The sequence below is a fragment of the Heptranchias perlo genome, chromosome 11 (assembly GCF_035084215.1).
Source record: "Heptranchias perlo isolate sHepPer1 chromosome 11, sHepPer1.hap1, whole genome shotgun sequence".
NCBI lineage: Eukaryota > Metazoa > Chordata > Chondrichthyes > Hexanchiformes > Hexanchidae > Heptranchias > Heptranchias perlo.
Genome location: NC_090335.1, coordinates 30,499,398 through 30,522,533, shown reverse-complemented (window position 1 = coordinate 30,522,533; position 23,136 = coordinate 30,499,398). Strand labels below are relative to the sequence as shown.

Genomic DNA, 23,136 nt, shown 5'->3' with positions numbered 1-23,136 from the left:
TCATGAAGCACCACATGATGATTTATACTGAGCAGGTTTTCAGGACATACCTCCCCATGGGAATGGTCCCTTCCAGTGTATCCTTTATCCACCTGATCAAATTCTCTGCTAATCAGCAACACAAGTTGAAAGAGAGAGAGAGGGAGAGAGAGAGAGACTCAATACTACTCATCTAATCTAGATTTGTGAAACCGTACCTCAGTTTGTTTCACAGGTTGATTTAATTTAAACACATTGATCCGTAAATCTACACAAAATGCCTTTTTTCCCCAAACGTACTTCAGATTTTGCTGAAAAAATGTTTTACTATATTGTTTTAATTGTTTTTAGGATGGACGCAAATTCAAGTGATTTGGGTTTCTAAAATAATTTTGTTGAAACGTATTTCAAAAAAGTTTACCTAACTTCAAGGACAAGCTGAGCTAAGTAAATTCTGTAGCACTGATATTTGATGCATTATCTCAACTATGGAAAGTCTTTCTGACCGTTTTACTGCAGATATAAATGAAACTTGTACTAACCCCTTATCACTGTAAAACACAATGTATGTCCTGGGTAAACAAAAAAACAGGGCCTGTCCAAGCAGTTACTGAGCCCTAATGTCACCAACCACATGGTGAACATACTGCACTATCCGATAGGAATGTAAATACCGTACAGCACCATTCAAACTTTCTTCAGCAAGTTTGTCTGCGCCCACTGTTTTTCATTTAATATAATGAAGGACCAAGAAGCAACTGCCATATTCATGTCTGGTGGACCAAACATGGTAGAGATCCTGTCTACAGTTTAATTACGCATTAATCAATGACCATACCCGTATATGTTGGGTGGAGTTCCCAGGCCAGTAAGTAGAGGCACTCCTAACTACAAGGGAGGTACTAAAACAATCATTGATGTTTTAATCACTCACCCTCCAACAAGAATATACTAATTTTAAAAAAGCACATTAATTTAGGTATAAAATTACAAGTTGAATGACACCAGCAATAAGAAGAGTTGCTCAAAGGAAACAAAATGTAAAATATATTCCCGGTTAGTTGGTGCATGATTGGGATGAGTCTGACAGTGTTGTTGCAGTCAATCATAGTATCACTCCTATTTTGTTTGAGTCAGTGGAGTGGTATCGGTTTCCTGATGCCACCAAACAACCAATTCCTAACAAGTGCCACCTCAGAGAAGCACCAATAAAATAACTGGTTCAACAATCTTCACATACATCAAGTTAAAAATACGATGTAATTCTCATTATTGATAAAACACAATGGGCTCGATTTTAAAAGGGCGGAGGGATGGCAGTGGTGGGGTGTGGTGGGGGGGGGGGTGTTGGTCAATGGGCGCGCAGCAAACCCGAGTAATAAAAACTTACCATTCCACCCGCGATCATGACTTCATTGGTGGCCATTAATCTAGTTTCCAAAAGCTGTGCAGCGGGTAGATTGTGCATCTGCATGACAGGCTGTCAGCTGGAGCGTCTAGATTTAAAGGGCCATTGCTCCAATGGATTTTGCTGGAGCAAAGAGCAAGAAAATCCAATGAAGCAGCACAGAGGCAAGGTTGCTCCAAGATTCAGCGATGCCTCACTTCAGCTGCAACTGGCCGGGGTGAGGAGGAGGAAGGGACTATTTTACCCAGCCAACAGGAGGAAGTGCCCTGCCTCTGCCACCAAGAAGGCCTGGCTCGAGGTGGCAAAGGAGGTCACCAGCAGGAGCAACACATCCCGCACCTGGGAGCAGTGCAGGAAGCGTTTCAATGACCTAACTAGGTCAGCAAAAGTGAGTACATTTACTGATTCACCTGCATTCTGTGGCGCACATCACCCCCCCCACCACCACCCCACTCCCATCCTTCACATCATTCTGCACTGCCAAGACTACTCCATCACATCACTCCTCACACTCACTTAAGGCTTATCCTCAACTTACCTTCACTTCCTGAGCACTTCCTCACCTCCCCATTTGTGACCCCACCACTACCACTCACCTCAATCCTGATCCAATGTGATGTCTCTGTCTGATACTCACCCTCTGATGCATATCCTTCACGGTCAGCCTCACCCAAACCAATGCATTCATCGGCTGGCCACTTCACCCTCACTCACTCACGCGTCTGTACTTTCTCCCCTTCGAGAAGAGAGCGCAAAATACATGCAAGAGGGCGAGGACTGGAGGGGGGCCACAAAAAGTAGTGGTCCTCACAGATGCGGAGGAGGCGGCCCTGGAGATCAGCCGCACCCTCAAGTGCCTGTCCGTCGGGGACGTCGAGACTGGCACCGCACAAAGGTCTGGTGACGCAACTTCAACATTCATCACACACAACATGAATTGATGTTAACAATACTTGGCATGTTGAACACCTCAGTATGCTCATTGCAACATGACACATCTGTGATGATGCTTAATTTTGCCTTCTGTTCTCTGACAGGCCCGACAGCGAACGCAGTGATGGCAGAGGGCGATTCCTCAGAGGAGCTCCCAGCCACTGAGGGTGCACCATCACATCTCAGTGAGCCATCCACCAGCGCAGATACTCACACCTTGGTGGGTCCCAGTAGTCAGTTAGTTGGGTTGGCAGCTGATGAGTCACCACACACAAGTGAGCACGAGCAGAAACTGGTGGCAGGGGCAGCTGTGAAGAGTCTGAGTCAGTGGGCGCACTCCTCTCCAGGCTCAGCTCAGCTGGACAGATGCTGAACCCCTGGAGCCATCCTTTAAAAGGAGAATGATCGAGGGACAGCAGCACATTTGCGAGATACTGGAACAGGTGCCATGCACACTCTCCACAATAGCGCAGAGGATGGAGGAGTCCAACTCCTGCATTAGTGGAATGGTGGCACAGGGACGTGAAGGAATCTCTGAGATAGTGTCACAGGGCCATGAGGAACTGTCTGAGATAATGTCGCAGGTAATTGCTGAAACGTCAGAGATTGTGTCACACCCTAAGTGCGGGAATGTCTGCAATGGAGGGAAGGCTAGCCTCCGTTGAGCTTCAAGCACGGCTCACAAATGAGTCCATTCAGGCCCTAATAAAGGCCATTTCGGACTCACGGTGAACAACATTCTGCCGCCTTAAACAAGCAGACAGAAACTTTAAAACTGGGCTGCCAAGGGATCACACACATCCTCCAAACTGTTCTCCAGCAGGGTGGTAGGAATGATGTAGGCCTGGTCCAGGAGAGGGATGATGGTGAAAGGGGACATAGAAGTGGGGACGCCACTCAAAGCACTCCCATGTCTCACCCATTGCCCCCCTCTCACCCAGTACCTGCAATGCCGCTTCCTCTCCAGGTGGCCGAGTCTGTCCCTGCTCAGGTGCAGGAGTCTTTGGAGGGATCCTCACGGGCTCCAAAACCCAGAGGGCATAGGCCGAAAGCTTCTAAGCAGTCCAGTCATGGACACGAGCAGCCTGCCATTAGCTCTGCTGCAGCTACGTAGAAGTGGTAGGAAGAGTAAGGCTAAGATTTGTGATCACAAGGGTGTCGGCAGACTGTCATGTTTTTCATTTATGTTTGGTTTGTGTTGAAGTCACATTAAATGTTATCATTCTCATCAATACTGACACATCTTGCCCATTTTTAACTGGCTTTTGTGATAGCGCCCTTTCATACTCTTCATCATGAACAGCGACACTTGATGCCACCCAGTGGGTTTATGTGTAGTTGCAGGGCTGTTTGTGCGGGGAGGTGCGAGGGACTGGTGTTGGCACAGGTCTTTCCAGGTGTGTGAGGACTGGACTCTGCTCACTTTCTGATCTTACGAGAACTGTTCACATATCAGTGACTCCCTGGCCTCACGAGCAGCCAGGTGAGCCGTTGCTCTGTCCATGAGTAAGTCTTCGTCCGCCTCCTCAATGTTGATTGCAGATGTGGATGCTGGGTGAGGGCATGGGGCCTCATCAACCGGTACCCCTCTCTGTTGCGCCATGTTGTGCAGGACACAACACACTACTATAATGCGACCGACTCTTGCTGGTGCGTTTTGAAGCACTCCCCCAGAACGATCGAGGCACCGAAATCACATCTTCAGCAGTCATAAGAACATAAGAAATAGGAGCAGGAGTAGGCCAATCAGCCCCTCAAGCCTGCTCCGCCATTCAATAAGATCATGTCTGATCTGATCCTCACCTCAAATCTAAATTCATGTCCAATTTCCTGCCCGCTCCCCGTAACCCCTAATTCCCTTTACTTCTCGGAAACTGTCTATTTCTGTTTTAAATTTATTTAATGATGTAGCTTCCACAGCTTCCTGGGGCAGCAAATTCCACAGACCTACTACCCTTTGAGTGAAGAAGTTTCTCCTCATCGCAGTTTTGAAAGAGCAGCCCCTTATTCTAAGATTATGCCCCCTCGTTCTAGTTTCACCCATCCTTGGGAACATCCTTACCGCATCCACCCCATCAAGCCCCTTCACAATATTATATGTTTCAATAAGATCGCCTCTCATTCTTCTGAACTCCAATGAGTAGAGTCCCAATCTACTCAACCTCTCCTCATATGTCCGCTCCCTCATCCCCGGGATTAACCGAGTGAACCTTCTCTGTACTGCCTCGAGAGCAAGTATGTATTTTCTTAAGTATGGACACCAAAACTGTATGCAGTATTCCAGGTGCGGTCTCACCAATACCTTATATAACTGCAGCAATACCTCCCTGTTTTTATATTCTATCCCCCGAGCAATAAAAGCCAACATTCCGTTGGCCTTCTTGATCACCTGCTGCACCTGCATACTAACCTTTTGATTTTCTTGCACTAGGACCCCCAGATCCCTTTGTACTGCAGTACTTTCCAGTTTCTCGCCATTAAGATAATAACTTGCTCTCCGATTTTTCCTGCCAAAGTGCATAACCTCACATTTTCCAATATTGTATTGCATCTGCCAAATCTCCGCCCACTCACCCAGCCTGTCTATATCCCCTTGTAGGTTTTTTTATGTCCTCCTCACTCTCTACTTTCCCTCCCATCTTTGTATCATCTGCAAACTTTGATACGTTACACTCGGTCCCCTCCTCCAAATCGTTAATATAGATTGTGAAGAGTTGGGGACCCAGCACCGACCCCTGCGGAACACCACTGGCTACTGGTTGCCAGTCCGAGAATGAACCATTTATCCCAACTCTCTGCTTCCTGTTAGATAACCAATCCTCCACCCATGCCAGAATATTACCCCCTATCCAATGATTCTTTATCTTGAGCAATAATCTTTTATGTGGCACCTTGTCGAATGCCTTCTGGAAGTCTAAATACACTACGTCCACTGGTTCCCCTTTATCCGCCCTGTACGTTATGTCCTCAAAGAACTCAAGCAAATTTGTCAGACATGACTTCCCCTTCGTAAAGCCATGCTGACTTTGTCCTATTAAATTATGTTTATCCAAATGTTCTGCTACTGTCTCCTTAATAATAGACTCCAAAATTTTACCCACCACAGATGTTAGGCTAACTGGTCTATAATTTCCAGCCTTCTGCCAACTACCCTTTTTAAATAAGGGTGTTACATTAGCACATGTTCAATTATAGACCTGGTGGCGATGTGGCTGTTGTTGTATCAATGCTGTTGCTCACCGATGGGGTTCCTCAGAGGTGTCATGATCCACGTGTGCCGGGTGTATCCCTTGTTCTCGAGGAGCCAGCCCTTAAGGGTGTTTGGTGCATGGAAGAGGCCCGGGATGTTGGATTCCCTTAGAATGAACAAATCGTGGCAACTGCCGGGGAATCTGGTGCACACGTGATGGGACCTTTTGTGGTCGTCACAAACAAGCTGAGCGTTGATGGAGTGATATCCCTTTCTGTTGATGAACAGTCCTGGCTCATGTAGAGGTACTCGGATTGCTATATGGGTGCAATTGATTGCACCTTCGACACATGGGAAGCCAGCCACAGAGTGGAATCTCACTGCCCTCTCCGTCTGGCTGAGGTCGTCCATGGGGAAGTTGACGTATTGAGAGGATCTGCAAAACAAGCAGTCGGTGACCTGCCCTATGCACTTGTGTGCAGATGACTGGGGGACCACAGCGATGTCCCCGGTGGCACCCTCGAATGATTGAGGAGAAGAACTTGAGGGCAGTGGTCACTTTGACTGCGATGGATAATGAGATGCCGTCAGGCCCAGCCGGGAGCAGCTCAACATGAAGGAGGCTGCAGGTGTCTGCGACCAACTGGCGACTCACTCTCAGCCTCTGTATGCACTGCTCCTCAGAGAGGTCCACGAAGCTGAGCCTCGGTCTGTAGACCCTGTGGCGAGGGTAGTGCCTCCTACGATGTCACTCTCTCTGTTGTTTCTCTTTCTGCTCTGGTGCAGGTGCCTGTGGCACAGCACTGTGTTGTGGAGCTCCAAGTGGTGGAAGTGCAGGCCGTGCCTGGCGAGGATGGTGATGTTCCTCGTCCTCGGATGTACTAGTGAATGCAGCCATCTCGCACCCCCAATCCTGATGGTGTCATTTTGAGGAGATCCGAAAAGTTGGTAAATATGTGTGAACAGAACAATTCTGAGTGGAAACCAAGAATTTTCAGTCGAAATACAAAGATCTCCCAGCCGAAAGTTTGTCTGATAGAACTGAGTGCCCTGCTGCAACAACTCACCTTTTATCCCCCATCTGTAAATCAGGGATTTAAAATGTCCAAATGGCTGCCGGCTGAAACATGATTCATTTCCCATGGCGTGATTCACACAGCACGGGAAACACCTTGAGGCAGTGTTGAAATTGCTTACCTTCATAGCTAATTGCATTTTTGGATTTTTAAGCTAGTTTAAATAGTTCAATCGATGCTTTAAATATCGTCCCACCGGCTTTAATTGCCAGCAGGGCTTCCGGGTTCGGGAACGGCGCACGCTCCCAGATGACTCTGGGTCATGCGCGTTCTTAGGCCTGTTGGAGCTGGGATTTCTGCCCGCTCCCGGGAAACGCGATTTTCTTTGCCCACCCCCAACGCACCTGCACTTTCGTTTTAAAATCGTGCCCAATATATCTTGCGGTGCCCATCAGTCATGAAAGGCTTGCAAGGAGCCTATGGACACTATGCGATTTCGTTCGGGGACTTGGAAGAGAAACAAGCAGCCAGAGCATTCCCTTCCATCGATCTGGAACATCCTGGACCTGCGGATGGCCAATCACAGTATCAGCACAGTTATCTCCTTTTAATGTTCATCTAGGTCAGGCTAATTGCTGCATGACTTGGAATATATACTATTTGTTAGTTATCCTACCTAAAGCCATATAGACAGCTAAACCAACACAGGGAAGAAAGAACAATAATCAATGGAGGCTTTGGATCAGAATCAGGGAAGCTAACATTTGTTGGGTAAATCATCAAACTGCTGGATACCTTGGTCAGATGACTATTGATTTTATTTTATGCACAGTGAATGTGGCCAAAACACTTCCTATGAATTTTCAATTTAAATTATAAATCAATATCTTTCATGAATCCATCCTGCAAAATAAAAGTGTACTTGGGCAAAGTTTGTAGTTTGATTCAGAAAAATGATGAATTTGTTTTTGAAAATGATCCTTTAACCCAGTAGTACATTTTTGAAATAACAGCAATAAAAGTCAAGGCCAAAAAAAGCTTTAACTAATATCCAATGCTCCATTAAATACAATAGTAAATGTCACTTAAAAACAATGATCAACCTGAGTTGCCTATATGCGGTAACATTAGCCACTTTGTCAAGTCAACTACTTTACCAACCTGATATGATAAAAATCAGATTCTATAATAGAATTAACATCAATAGAACTCCGTCCTTTAGTTATACCAAATTAAACTAATGATGGATAGGGGCTGAAGTATTGAATCAGCTGCGGTTGGAGGGAAAAGAATATGAAGTTTTATCCAAAGAGCACTGATTAGCCTGTCATTTTTGCAAAGCCCAAATGCACCTTAATAATTTAATCTACATTTTCATGTTTTCATACATTGGTTGTCTCTAATGGGAGCTGGACTAACATTTTACTTGTCTAGGTGAGAGGGGAAGGGGTGGGAAAGAGAAGGTTCACTCGACACCACACTGAGCAACGGAGGCGAGGTATAGAAGATTATAGCCTGAACTGTAATATTTATATTATCACATGATTTTGTTAACCTGTTCGCATTCTTAAATTGTTTAATATCTTTTTGAAGCCTCAACTTGGTTGATATTTTCATCATGTTTAAATCTGCTTTTTTTGCAAAATTCTATCATACATCATAGCATTGGTATGTTCCAAGAGTACAGAGAACTGTGCTCCAGCCAGCAAGCACAGTGAGTGTTATATTGTTGTGCCAGAATAGAATCACAGAATGGTTGCAGCACAGGAGGAGGCTATTTGGCCCTTCGAGCCCGTGCCGGCTCTCTGCAAGAGCAATCCAGCTAGTCCCACTCCCCCGCCCTTTCCCCGTAGCCCTGCAAATTTTTTTCCTTCAAGCACTTACCCAATTCTCTTTTGAAAGCCATGATTGAATACGCCTCCACCATGCTATCAGGCCGTGCATTCCAGATCATAACCACTCGCTGAGTAAAACAGTTTTTCCTCATGTCATCTTTGGTTCTTTTGCCAATCACCTTAAATCTGTGTCCTCTGGTTCTCGACCCTTCCGCCAATGGGAACGGTTTCTCTCTATCTACTCTGTCGAAACCCTTCATGATTTTGAACATCTCCATCAAATCTCCTCTCAACCTTCTCTGCTCTAAGGAGAGCAACCCCAGCTTCTCCAGTCTATTCACGTAACTGAAGTCCCTCATTCCTGGAACAATTCTAGGAAATCTTTTCTACACCCTCTCGAAGCCCTTCACATCCTCCTTAAAGTGTGGTGCCGAGAATTAGACACAATACTCCAGTTGTGGTCGAACTAGTGTTTTATAAAGGTTCAATATGACTTCCTCGCTTTTGTACTCTATGCCTCTATTTATAAAGCCCAGGATCCCGTATGCTTTTTTAACTACTTTCTCAACCTGCTCTGCCACCTTCAACGATTTGTGCACATATACCCCCAGGTCTCTCTGTTCCTGCACCCTCTTTAGAATTATACCCTTTAGTTCATATTGCCTCTCCTGGCCCTTCCCACCAAAATGCATCACCTCGCACTTCTCTGCGTTAAATTTCATCTGCTACATGTCCGCCCATTCCACCAGGCTATCTGCATCCTCTTGAAGTCTATCACTATCCTCCTCACTGTTCACTACACTTCAAAGTTTTGCGTCATCCGCAAATGTTGAAATTGTGCCCTGTACTCACAAGTCCAAGTCATTAACATATATCAAGAAAAGCAGTGTTCCTAGTACCGACCCCTGGGGAACACCACTGTATGCCTTCTTCCAGTCTAAAAAACAACCGTTCACTACTACTCTCTGTTCCCTGTCACTTAGCCAATTTCGTATCCATGCTGCCACTGCTCTTTTTATTCCCTGGGCTTCAGCTTTGCTGACAAGCCTATTATGTGGCACTTTAGCGAACACCTTTTGGAAGTCCATATACACCACATCAACCACACTGCCATCATCAACCCTCTCTGTTACCTTATGAATAGAATCTATGCTCTACATTTAACCAATGCATTATCAAACCTAGGGCAACACTTGCTACCAAAAATAAAGGTTTCATTCCTAAGCAACTAGATTCCTTCACCATAAATGTAATAATAAAAAAAGAAACAATAACAACTTGCATTTATATAACGCCTTCAACATAGTAAAATGTCCCAAGGTGCTTCACAGGAGCATAATCAGACAAAAATAGAGACAGAGATATTAGGACAGGTGACCAAAAGCTTGGTCAAAGAGGTAGGTTTTAAGGAGGGTCTTAAATGAAGAGAGAGGTGGAGAGGTTTGGGGGAAGGAATTCCAGATCTTAGAACACACACACACACACACACACACACCACGATCACACAAAAATACACAAACACACACACTCCCGCATCCATACACATACACAAACATCCACACAAATACATAACAACAACAAACACAGTAACCTAGTTAAACTTGGTTCTCAGCTGTCACAAAGCTACCAATCGCAAGTCAGACATGCATCCCAAAGTTGCACTGAAACCCATTCAGTCATTAAATTGAGCGGCTGGCCCAAGACTGTTAAATCCAAAGCCAGGAAACTTTCCTCTCATTTAGTCAACTTCTTCTTCTAGGTAATGCCCCCAATCTGCCAAGCCTAATCAGTCAAGCATACAATGACCAGGCTCCTGGGCCTGGTTACACCTTCTTCAGCAACCATTATCCAAATTCTAGCTCCTTTTCTCATCTCTTTATATTATCCTATTTGTCGAGGCCCTACTGGTTCTTTCCTGCTATCGTTTCCTGAATATGCTACACTCACTTACCACAAACAATTCCATTCAAGCATTCACTCAACATGCTCTTCCTTTAGCAACATCTCCATGAAGTCTCAATATGAGGGTGCAAAATGGAGTATCATAACATTTTGAGGGGAAAAGGGGCACTGTCTGCACAGTAGGAACCACCTTATTCCAGAGATCTTCTAGTCATTTGTGTTCCATCAAAAGGACCAATTTGTTATTTTGTCCGATTGACACAAAAAAAAATTGAAAAACCTCTTGATGTTTCTGGTAAGCAGAAAACCTCTGGAGATAAATACTTCATGTGTGTTCCAGCCCCATCTGATAGCCCTAGTCTGGTATCACTGAACTCTCTGCCCTGGCTTCTAACCCTACTTTCGCATTTATTCTTTACCCTCTAACCCTGCTCTACCTTCCTCCACCCTACTTTACCATTCTGCTCTCGTCTCTTCAAGCCTGTGGTGTCACAATCCTACCTGCATCTCAGTCCAATTATCTCCCATCCTCTAACCCCACTCAAGCTGAACACTGCATTTGCTCCTGACTCCCCATGTGTAACACCATGGTAAATCAACTAGTTTTACATATAAATAAGATAAATTGGTTCCATATCCAATAGTAATAATGAAGTAAAGGGGTGTGATTATCTTGGGATAAGGATACCAGGGTCCAGCTAGTACGTGGCTTCATCTTGTGCCATAACAGTCCATAATGTGCTGAATCAGATTTGATTATTGTACACTTTCAGCCCACAGTACCAAACATTATCTTTTGAACCATGCTTTTTATCTTGCCATCAAGACTGGACTTCAAAAAAACTCCACTACAATAATTTTTTAATATGTCTGCACATATATTTTAAGCTCTGTCTATTAGACAGAAAAACAGACAGTTTTAACGACATAATAAAGTTGCTCATCTAATAATACAATTTCTAGTTAATTATATATCTGGATTAGGAAGACTACTGCAGGAGTTTTTCCTTAGATAACTACCATACAGGGAATAGAAAACCGGAGGATAGGTAATCTTAGCACTGCTTTTCTTTTTAGCAAGATGAAACTGCAGCTGCAGACAGGCACATAAATCTTTACAGCTAAGTAGGTCATAAGATACGAAGAAGGCTTCTGATCGAATACAACTGTAATCCTGACATATTGCTCCATCCTGCTTTTCAATTGCAGTTTTCTTGCTCACAGCCATATCATAGTCTGATAAATAACATTTTTCTTTTCCCATTTCCAGTCATTTCTCCATTAGACATACAATAATCCTTCTCATATCCTCATCTAAATCTAAAGCCTTAGCAACTAAGAAATTTTGGTCATCATAGCAATGTAATAAACCTTTCAGATATCAAGTTTTGTTGCTATATCCCAAGAGTAACTGCTAAAATGCCTCCTGCTAAAGTAGTGTTTTTTTAATTAAAAAAACCAAGTGTTCCATTTGATACTCATGCATAGTTTGGGCAAAGTGCTTAGAACTTCTGGTAAACTCTACTCCTGTCTATGTTAAGTTGCTCATAGTCACAGATTTTAATTATCTAAATAAATGTTCCAAATTTTGTTTCACTAAGTCCCATCTGTTCCCTTGTTGTTTTAACACTGAATTGCCTCATGCCTTAGTACTTCTGCTAAAACGGCAGTCTCCACTTCCTGAGAACTTTTATAGATTGTTAATGCTTTAATGCTTAATTGAGCAAAAATGCAGTAAAGCCAAATCACTCTTTTAAAAAATGTTTCAAGTAGCTGCATGAAATTTTACCTTGTGTTGTTATGCTTCCAATAAACTACAACCAGTAGAATTACATTTAATTTTTGTAGTTGCATTCTGTTCACAAACATGTTTAAAAAACGACACTGGAGCTTCTCCCCAATTTCTTCTCCTTCCAGTTTTCTCCCATCTCACTTGATAATCGCTGGGATATTGTTGTAGGAATGCTTGTTGAAATAACTATATTCAAATCAGTTACAAAAACAAAGTCATTATTTAAAAGTGCAAACTTATCCACTACGTCATCCACTTTCATTCAAACCTGGCAGTTAAGCTAAAATACAATAGGCTTAACTGCAGCACCTGAACACAACCCCATGCAGATGCTTCAGTGTAAGCACAATCCTTGGAAAGGTGACATCTTTCAACATGCTGTTGCCACCATATTTCTCAGTGACAGTCATCTTGCTTTGTTTTTTAATCCTTTAAATACTGTTGTTTTATTGCAGGGGACATTAACAGCCCGCAATTCTATCTTAACTAATTTTGCAGGAAGGAAGGAAAGAACTTGTGCTCCAGAACTAGCTGCGCCTCTAGCCAAGCTGTTCCAGTACAGCTACAACACTGGCATCTACCCGACAATGTGGAAAATTGCCCAGGTATGTCCTGTCCACAAAAAGCAGGACAAATCCAATCCAGCCAATTACCGCCCCATCAGTCGACTCTCAATCATCAGCAAAGTGATGGAAGGTGTCATCGACAGTGCTATCAAGCGGCACTTACTTACCAATAACCTGCTCACCGATGCTCAGTTTGAGTTCCGCCAGGACCACTCGGCTCCAGACCTCATTACAGCCTTGGTCCAAACATGGACAAAAGAGCTGAATTCCAGAGGTGAGGTGAGAGTGACTGCCCTTGACATCAAGGCAGCATTTGACCGAGTGTGGCACCAAGGAGCCCTAGTAAAATTGAAGTCAATGGGAATCAGGGGGAAAACTCTAAAATGGCTGGAGTCATACCTAGCACAAAGGAAGATGGTAGTGGTTGTTGGAGGCCAATCATCTCAGCCCCAGGACATTGCTGCAGGAGTTCCTCAGGGCAGTGTCCTGGGCCCAACCATCTTCAGCTGCTTCATCAATGACCTTCCCTCCATCATAAGGTCAGAAATAGGGATGTTTGCTGATGACTGCACAGTGTTCAGTTCCATTCGCAACCCCTCAAATAATGAAGCAGTCCGAGCCTGCATGCAGCAAGACCTGGACAACATCCAGGCTTGGGCTCATAAGTGGCAAGTAACATTCGCGCCAGATAAGTGCCAGGCAATGACCATCTCCAACAAGAGAGAGTCTAACCACCTCCCCTTGACATTCAACGGCATTACCATTGCCGAATCCCCCACCATCAACATCCTGGGGGTCACCATTGACCAGAAACTTAACTGGACCAGCCATATAAATACTGTGGCTACGAGAGCAGGTCAGAGGCTGGGTATTCTGCGGCGAGTGACTCACCTCCTGACTCCCCAAAGCCTTTCCACCATCTACAAGGCACAAGTCAGGAGTGTGATGGAATACTCTCCACTTGTCTGGATGAGTGCAGCTCCAACAACACTCAAGAAGCTCGACACCATCCAAGATAAAGCAGCCCGCTTGATTGGCACCCCATCCACCACACTAAACATTCACTCCCTTCACCACCGGCGCACTGTGGCTGCAGTGTGTACCATCCACAGGATGCACTGCAACAACTCGCCAAGGCTTCTTCGACAGCACCTCCCAAACCCGCGACCTCTACCACCTAGAAGGACAAGAGCAGCAGGCACATGGGAACAACACCACCTGCACGTTCCCCTCCAAGTCACACACCATCCCGACTTGGAAATATATCGCCGTCCCTTCATTGTCGCTGGGTCAAAATCCTGGAACTCCCTTCCTAACAGCACTGTGGGAGAACCGTCACCACACGGACTGCAGTGGTTCAAGAAGGCGGCTCACCACCACCTTCTCGAGGGCAATTAGGGATGGGCAACAAATGCCGGCCTCGCCAGCGACGCCCACATCCCGTGAACGAATAAAAAAAAAACTTGCATTTACATAGTGCCGTCACATCCTCAAGACATCCCAAAGTGCTTCACAGCCAAGGGATTATTTTGAAGCGTAGTTGTTTTGTACGTAAACACAGCAGTCAACTTAAACATAGCAACCGAATCAACTTTTGGTGGTGCAGATTGAAGGATAAATGTTAGCCAGGATACTAGGATACCAGGAGAACTCCGCTGCTCTTCTTCAAAATAGTGCCATGGAATCCTTTATGTCCACCTGTGAGGGCAGATAGGACCTTGGTTTAATGTCTCATCTGAAATACAGCATCTCTAACAATGCTGCATTCCCTCAGCACTGCACTGAAGTGTCAGCCTTGATTATGTGCTTAAGTCTCTGGAGTAGTACTTGAACCTACAACCTTCTGACTCAGAGGTGAGAATGCTACCATCGAGCCAAGGCTAAAATTGTCAGTTTTACAAAGGCAATATAATCGTTGCACATGGCATTCAGTGAATACTGTGCTTAAGATTTGCAAATTATTATCCATTGTTTTTTTAAACTGTATTCACATCCAGAATGTGAATGTTATTTGTATATTACAGGTTGAATTGGTAATTCAGTATTGGAAGAGTTACGCCAAACAGAAACAGTGGTGAAATGACCTCTGTGTGCTCGGTCACAGAAAACAGTTGCTGAAATTGAAACTGTAAGTTTCGAATATGTTTCTTCCCACCAAATTTTGAAATCCTTGGTCCCCAGCTCGAGAAGAAAATCCCAAGAAATAAATATGAAAGAACATAAATTATTCATGAGATCGCAAATCAACAGTTTCAGAACAACGATGTGAAAACAAGGAAATATATACGTGACCCCACACTGTGAACATTAATGCAAATGCTCTGTATTAGCCAAATTCCGCTGCTAATAAATGCAACAGCAGGCCTCTACAGCTAAATTGCACTGCCTCTTGAACCACTTAATAAATCTGACATTTTTACCATTGCTAACAAACGTCAAGCAACATTTAAGCTGGTACATGCTGTTCTCTTAAATACAGAAAGAAGCAAGATACCGATTTTTCAACATTTCACATGATTAAACATGCATAGTGTCAATGGTTCAAACTTTTTGGTGGTTACATGCTCAGGTCCAAAGACAAAATACATATCTGCTTACAACTATCTCATAAGCCAGGAATATACACCGTATGTTGCGAATCTTCCCGGATTGTCCAGGAGGCTCCCAGAATGGAAGATGAATCCCCCGGGCATTGCTGTTAACAATCCGGGAGAAAAGTAAGAGCTTTGCTGCTGTGGCTTGTATTTGGGTACTTCCTTCCCTGCTGAACCCTCAAGACCTAGCAGCGGAAGTACATGATCACGTAAGACAACCTATTCGCCTCCCCATATTTACACAATTACAGCCGGAGTGCTGTGGTGTTATAGCAAGCTATTCTGGATGGATGAACTCAGATGGGTCAAATGGCCCTCCTCACCTGTTATAATCCTGTGATTTTCTGGAATGGATCTTATAAAAACGATAAGACATTTTAAAAATGCTGGAGATGCTCAAATCGACGGGTTTGCAGCCGATTTCACTGAATACAGAAGAAGTCAACTGATGACAAGAAGAATGTGAGCTACAGTCTGTAGGCAGGCCAAGCTAAACAGTAGTGTCCCTTTAACTTGACAACAGACAAAATGCCTATAGATACTGCTCCTTGAAACATATTGTTTTCTTAATTGTATGCAATCAACAATAAAAAGGTGTTTTTACTTATTTTAAATTTCAGCTGCACAACACGTGGAATTTTTCCTATCTGTTTCAGCACTGAACAAAAAAATTATTGATTTTCTAAAAATAAAAACAGTAATAAATAAACCCCAAAGCTTTTCCCCAGCTTTCAGGTCTTGAACCAATAACAGACAGTGCTGTTCCCAACCCCCTTACTCGCTAGGTGAAGTCTCAGTCTCGCCATGCCAGGATTGGGTTGGAGGACCATCGTCGCTCAAGTCATCGAGACCATTTTCACGCTCCCTATTGGATGTCAATGAACACTGCTCTGTGATCAGGCTATCAAGTTAGCAACACACAAAAAAAGGCCTGGTCAATTTTGCCCAGAATCGCAGGCCTGAATTTCAGTTCATTTTTATAAATCTCAGGAATCTTTTACTTCATATATTATGACCCCATGGTGCACTGCTCCACAAACAACATACTGGTACCTGTACACTATGGGATACTGTGCAGACAACACTGCACAATGGTACAATTAGAATGCAGTATTTTTCACTTTTCCTTTAATCTTAATTTTATTTTAAGGGTTCAATTGAATAATGGCAGTAACTAAGAACAATTCTTGTCTTGATCTAGTTCAAGCTGTAACTGCTCCTCACAGTAATAATGAAGGTCAAGGGTTTGGGGGGTGTGGAAAGTTCGCCACCAGTAGTGTATGATAAAATTACACCAACCAGCATTGACCTTTGTCATTAATGCTGACAGTCTCTGATTGTATAGTATCATGAAAAACACTATCAATGCTCCAAATTACACTCTGCAGGGAGATGTATACTCACATTGCAGCTATAAGGTGGAAATCTAACAACTGACCTAATTTTCTTCATTTGAAACATTATCTGCTTGCCATTACTTCTGCAAAGCAGAATAACTGCAATGTCACACCAGACTGACAAAATACTGGCACAAGTCTATGTTTCTCAAAGAATTTAACAAGAATTTTCAGCACATTATGTAATTATATATCTAAGTGGCAACAAAACAGATGGCAATGATTATGCTCTCGCAAAAAAGTTTTAAAAAGGCAGTGAATTGCAGAATTCTGATAACTATACTGTCAAAATATTATTTTCTGCCGTCCAATTGTATTGAACCTACTGTTGCATTTTGTGATGATCTATTTTATAATCTTGGATCACTCTTGATCTATTCGTCCATCACAACACCTCTGCTATTTGCAATGTTGCCTCTGCCCTTACTGATAATGTAAACTTTACAAAAAGAATTAATCTGAATTTGAATAAAGTAGATTTATAAATGAGGCTTATGAGCACTGTAATAAAATAAGTCCTGAATGTAACTCCATTGCAAATATCACCTGTTATCTGACACACGGCAGCACTATATTGATATGCTATGATACAGCATACGTTATTCACAACTCCCTCCTCAATATAAGACACTTATATTCACTTTTATTTCCAGTAAAAGTGAAAATTCACGCAATCCCGTTTATAACACACTCCTGTTTTACCAAGTCTTCTGAGGGCTCCTAAAGACAGACTTACAGGGAAGGTTCTGCTTTATTTACCAACGTATATGTATAAAGTAGGGCGTGATTAACACTGGATATACTAAATGGCAATTGCAAAGCTATAATCTGATCAAAGGGTTCAAGGTGACTTCATGAGCCACCAAAAGCAAAGCTTGGGTTGTTTACAATTTTCATTTGAATCTCTCCATTAATTAAGATTGCAGTTTTGAAATCATTCCCTGTTGGTATTGTTTTGAATATGCACCGAGTATTCATCTTTATAACACTTTGTATAGGTTTCTTCGATCCTTGGCTCTAAAGGCTGTTTGCAGTCGGAGAACAGTGCTCAAATGTCACGTCAGTAACATTTATTTATTTTTATAAGTAAATTACATTGCTGCATAAAAGTTTTGTGAGTAAAATAAGGGCGAAGGCAAGCTGCAGTTTATTTCTAAAAGATAGTTTTGATACATATTACTGACCTGGGCTTGCATATAGGAGGGATAATTTCAAAATTTGCAGATGACTTGAAATTCAAATGTAGTAAAAAGTTGGAGGATAGTAACAGACCTCAGGAGGACATAGACAGACTGGTGAAATGGGCAGACACATGGCAGATGAAATTTAATGCAGAGAAGTGTGAAGTGATACATTTTGGTAAGAAGAATGAGGAGAGGCAATATAAACTAAATAGTACAGTTTTAAAGGGAGTGCAGGAACAGAGACACCTGGGGGTGTTATGTACACAAATCTTTGAAGGTAGCAGGACAAGTTGAGAAGGCTGTTAAAAAAGACATATGGGATCCTTGGCTTTATTAATTGAGGCATCGGGTACAAAAGCAAGAAAGTTATGTTAAACGTTTATAAAACAATGGTTAGGCCTCAGCTAGAGTATTGTGTTTGATTCTGGGCACCACACTTTAGGAAGGATGTCAAGGCCTTAAAGATGGTGCAGAAGAGATTTACTAGAATGGTACCAGGGACGAAAGACTTCAGTTACATGGACAGACTAAAGAAACTGGGGTTGTTCTCCTTAGAGCAGAGAAGGTTAAAGGGAGATTTGATAGAGGTGTTCAAAATCATGAAGGGTTTTGATTGGGTAAATAAGCTGTTCCCAGTGGCAGAAGGGTCGGTAACCAGAAAACATAGATTTAAGGTAACTGGCAAAAGAATGAGAGGCGACATGAGGAGAATTTTTTTACGTAGCAAGTTACGATCTGGAATGCACTGCCTTTAAGGATGGTGGAAGCAGATTCAATAATATCTTTCAAAAGGCAATTGGATAAATACTTGAAGGGAAAGAAATTGCAGGGCTACGGGGAAAGAGCAGGGGAGTGGGACTAATCGGATAACTCTTTCAAAGAGTCGGCACGGGCACGATGGGTTGAATGGCCTCCTTCTGTATGGAATCATTCTATGATTCTAGGATTCTATGAACAGAACCATGTGGTGCGGAACTTTCTACCAGCATGATATTACTTTTCATGACCAATGACAGGATGTTTCATAATTCTGTTGCATTTTTTTTAGATTACGGTTCAAGTTTAAGACTATATTCATAATAAATGGTACATATTCAGAAACATAGAACCCTTTTCTGCCAGTCACAAAGACAGTCGAATCATACCTGAACTGTTATACATGATTTAATTATACCAGATGCATGATCACTAGAGTACACTTCTTTCAGCACTACTGCTTAACAGTACTGTAAATTTCAAGAGCTATGACAGTGCAGCATATTGGATCCCACAATTATATCAAACGTTGCCATCCACAGGAAGGGCTGCGAGGAAGGCAGTTTGCTTTTTCACAGCAACTTGGGGAAAGTCAACCTGAAATGCTCTTACACATCTCCTAACATCTGGTTACAAAATTGCATTAGCAGAGGCCCCACAACTGGCCACCTTTTAATAAGGATACCCTGAGAGGTACAGGGAAACTTGGAAAGGGGGAAAATATAGAACAATGAGTCACACCTTTAAGTACATTTATATGTGCTAAAAATACTACTACTATAAGCTGTGATTTTTCTCATTCTGTACTATAGAAATTTTGAATGTAATAAAAGCTGTGCTCATATACAGAGACTTCCCTGTGGTTGCAACCGTGGTACCAGGGGAAGCTTGGTCGATGCTGGTGGTGATGCCGAGTTTCTCAAGCTTCCTGCTCTTGGTTTTCATGTAGGCAGCGTAGTTCCGTTGCCTCGTCTTTTGGCGGCATCATATACAGAGAGACAGTGATAGAAGCAGAGGGCTGTTCAAACACCCCCTCAAAATTTCTACAAAAGCAAAGAGTAGCAAAATTTTCACCCCACATAGTGCAGAATTAATAGCACAGATGCAAGTTGATTTTATAAAAATGTTCTGCATGAATTTCACAAATAGACACAAGGCTGTTTCTGCTGCCATGTAAGTTCAGTTGTGATCTCACATTTCTCCTTGGAACTGAATCTCAGTGAACTAAAATACTATTAAAATTAGTTTGGAAAAATTTCAGCAAGCTTCACTTACAATTTAGAAAACACCTTATTTATTTAATGTCGTACTGATAGTAGTAATTTCCCTGATACCAGTTTCAATGATGTCCCGATAACTGAAAGAAGGGCAGATGGAGATGAACTGGGATTTGGACCAAAGGTTGTGGACTAAGTTTGAAATTGGGAATGTAATGCTGGCTTAGTGCCATTGTTTAATTTTGTAACAATATTAATACCAAACACATGGCAAAGTGCAATGGGACTCCTTTATTTTCCAAAATATATGATTTTTATTACTCATTTGTTCCTCTGCCTTCTGCTAAAGTATTAATCCATGATGAACCCTCGCATTGAAGCAGATTAACACTCCCTGCATTGCATCCATAAGTATGGCTCTTCAGCCAGCACAATAAAGTCAAGCAAGGCTCCACCAGTCAGTACATGATTTCTTATCCCCCCACACAACCTATTCATTTGCTATTTAATTATTTGAGCGTTCTCTCATTTTAATGTGTTTTTCTGTAAATTAGCCTTTTATCAGTGATGACAGGATTTTAACAGAAAGCAGTACTCACTTCCACTGGAACCTAAGAAACATTATTCTGCATATGTGGCGATGGCTCACAGGCATGCTTTTGAATGGAATAATGCAATGTATGTGGATATGACATATTAGGCCATAGTGCAGCACAATCTGAAGAAAATTTGCCTTTGTGCTCAAACATGCTGTACCATGGGGCAGTAGGAGCCAGATTTGCTTTTACAATTGATCGCCATGTTGTGGTTAAATTTGCATATACCGAAGACACTGACGTAAGCTCGATGTTTCTCCTCCGGAGAGTTGAAAAATCAGTGCCAGTATCACTCTAGTATATTTCCCTGCTGTTGGTACCACTGCTTCATTATTGAAGCATAGGTGCTGATCTCCTACTCACTTTCCATTGACAGTGGTGCCTGGCGTGGAGATATCCGAAGAGAAGGAAAGTAATAAGTAATAGTGGACTAGGAGTGCATTTTAAATGGGACCCATACATTTGGTAGAAACCAATGAAAGACAGTGTAACCAGTGCTGTTAATGTTAGAGCAAGCAAAGAGTTAATTAAGAAAAACAGAAACGTAAATTACAAATCCAGTGAAATAAATATGGTTGGGGCTTTTTTGTTTAACAACAAAACTCACAAGGATGCTACATTGATTCAGGAAAAAAATACCCAATCTGCATAAGTCTGGATGTAACTGATTCAATAGATCAAATCGATGTGTTGCAACACTGATGGATGTGACTTGCACTTATACAAAACAGGTAGTGTCCACATGAAGGGTATCTACAAACTTCCCCTCATCTCTTTAATGTTAGCAGGGCATCATATTTTGCAATGGACCTGTAACTTTTTTTCAGCAGCTGGCCTGAAGCCTGAATGAAAAACTCATTAGGCTGTGAAGGGTCAGGCTGTTATTTCACCTACTTAGATGATCTGTTCACCAGTTATTCATCAATGCAATTCTGATTCTTTTGCCACTGACTCATTTCATCCTCAGCACTTCCCATTCGCACAAAGCATAAAATCCCCAAGAGAAGCATTTCTGACTACTTTGCAATATATTCCAAGATGCCATTTGATAGATTAAACAACTATGCATCAGACATAAAACTACTCACTGGGTTTATCAGTAACTTAAACAAAAGATAGCAAGTGGAAAAAGGTCTGTAAATAATGGCCTGGAAATTGCTCATAAAATAATGGCGAGGCTAACAGGGCTTACCGTTATTTCAGGACAAATGGAAGAGCACAAGCAGTCAAACATGGAAATCCAGAAATTGCTCTGCCATTTGCCCTGCCCGTTTGAAAGCTGCGTGGGAAGGACAGCTCGCCGGCTAAATGAATGGACCAGCGCAAACTCCATCTCCAAAATTCTATAGATTATGGATCAGTTCCTGCAGATTGGAGCGCAAATGTAACCCCACTATTTAAAAAAGGAGGGAGGGAAAACAGGGAACTACAGACCGGTTAGCCTAACATCAGTAGTGCAGAAAATGCTAGAGTCTATCATAAAGGATGTGATAACAGGACACTTAGAAAATATCAACGGGATTAGACAAAGTCAACATGGATTTATGAAAGGGGAAATCATGTTTGACAAACCTACTGGAGTTTTTTTGAGTATGTAACTGGTAAAGTAGATAAGGGAGAATGAGTGGATGTGGTTTATTTGGATTTTCAGAAGGCCTTTGATAAAGTCCCACATAAGAGGTTGGTGTGCAAAATTAAAGCACATGGGATTGGGGGTAATATACTGGCACGGATTGAAAATTGGTTAACAGACAGGAAACAGAGAGTAGGAATAAATGGGTCTTTTTTGGGGTGGCACGCAGTGACTGGTGGGGTACCACAGGGATCAGTGCTTGGGCCCCAAATATTCACAAAATATATCAATGAACCAAATGTCATATTTCCAAGTTTGCTGACGACACAAAACTAGGTGGGATCGTGAGTTATGAGGAGGATGCAAAGAGGCTTCAAGGTGATTTAGACAAGTTGAGTGAGTGGGCAAATACATGGCAGATGCAGTATAATGTGGATAAATGTGAAGTTATCCACTTTGGAAGGAAAAACAGAAAGGCAGAGCATTATTTAAATGGTGACAGATAGGGGAATGTTGATGTACAAAAGGACCTGGGTGTCCTTGTACACCAGTCACTGAAAGTAAACATGCAGGGGCAGCAAGCAGTTAAGAAGGCAAATGGTATGTTGGTCTTCATTTCAAGAGGATTTGAGTACAGGAGCAAGGACGTCTTACTGCAGTTATACAGGGCCTTTGTGAGACCACACCTGGAGTCGTGTGTGCAGTTTTGGTCTCCTAACCTAAGAAAGAATATACTTGCCATAGAGGGAGTGCAGCAAAGGGTCACCGGACTGATTCCTGGGATGGCAGGGCTGTCGTATGAGGAGAGATTTGGTTGACTCGGCCTGTATTCACTCGAGTTTAGAAGAATGAGAGGGGACCTCATTGAAACATATAAAATTCTGACAGGGCTAGACAGACTGGATGCAGGGAGAATGTTTCCCCTGGCTGGGGGGTTCAGAACGATGGGTCACAGTCTCAGGATACGGGGTAGGACATTTAGGACGGAGATGAGGAGAAATTTCTTCACTCAGAGGGTGGTGAACCTGTGGAATTCTCTACCACGGAAGGCTGTGGAGGCCAAATCACTGAATATATTTACGAAGCAGCTCGATAGATTTCTAAACACAAAAGGCATCAAGGGGTATGGGGCAAGAGTGGGAATATGGTGTTGAGATACAAGATCAGCCATGATCATATTGAATGGTGGAGCAGGCTC

At 42.8% G+C, this 23,136-nt stretch overlaps 1 protein-coding gene across 11 annotated transcripts in view; it reads right to left on the bottom strand.

Annotated features, from left to right (window-relative positions):
- Window positions 1-23,136, bottom strand: part of dmd (dystrophin) — a 1,591,310-nt gene that overhangs the window by 1,338,599 nt on the left and 229,575 nt on the right. The gene's annotated exons all lie outside the window — the stretch shown is intronic.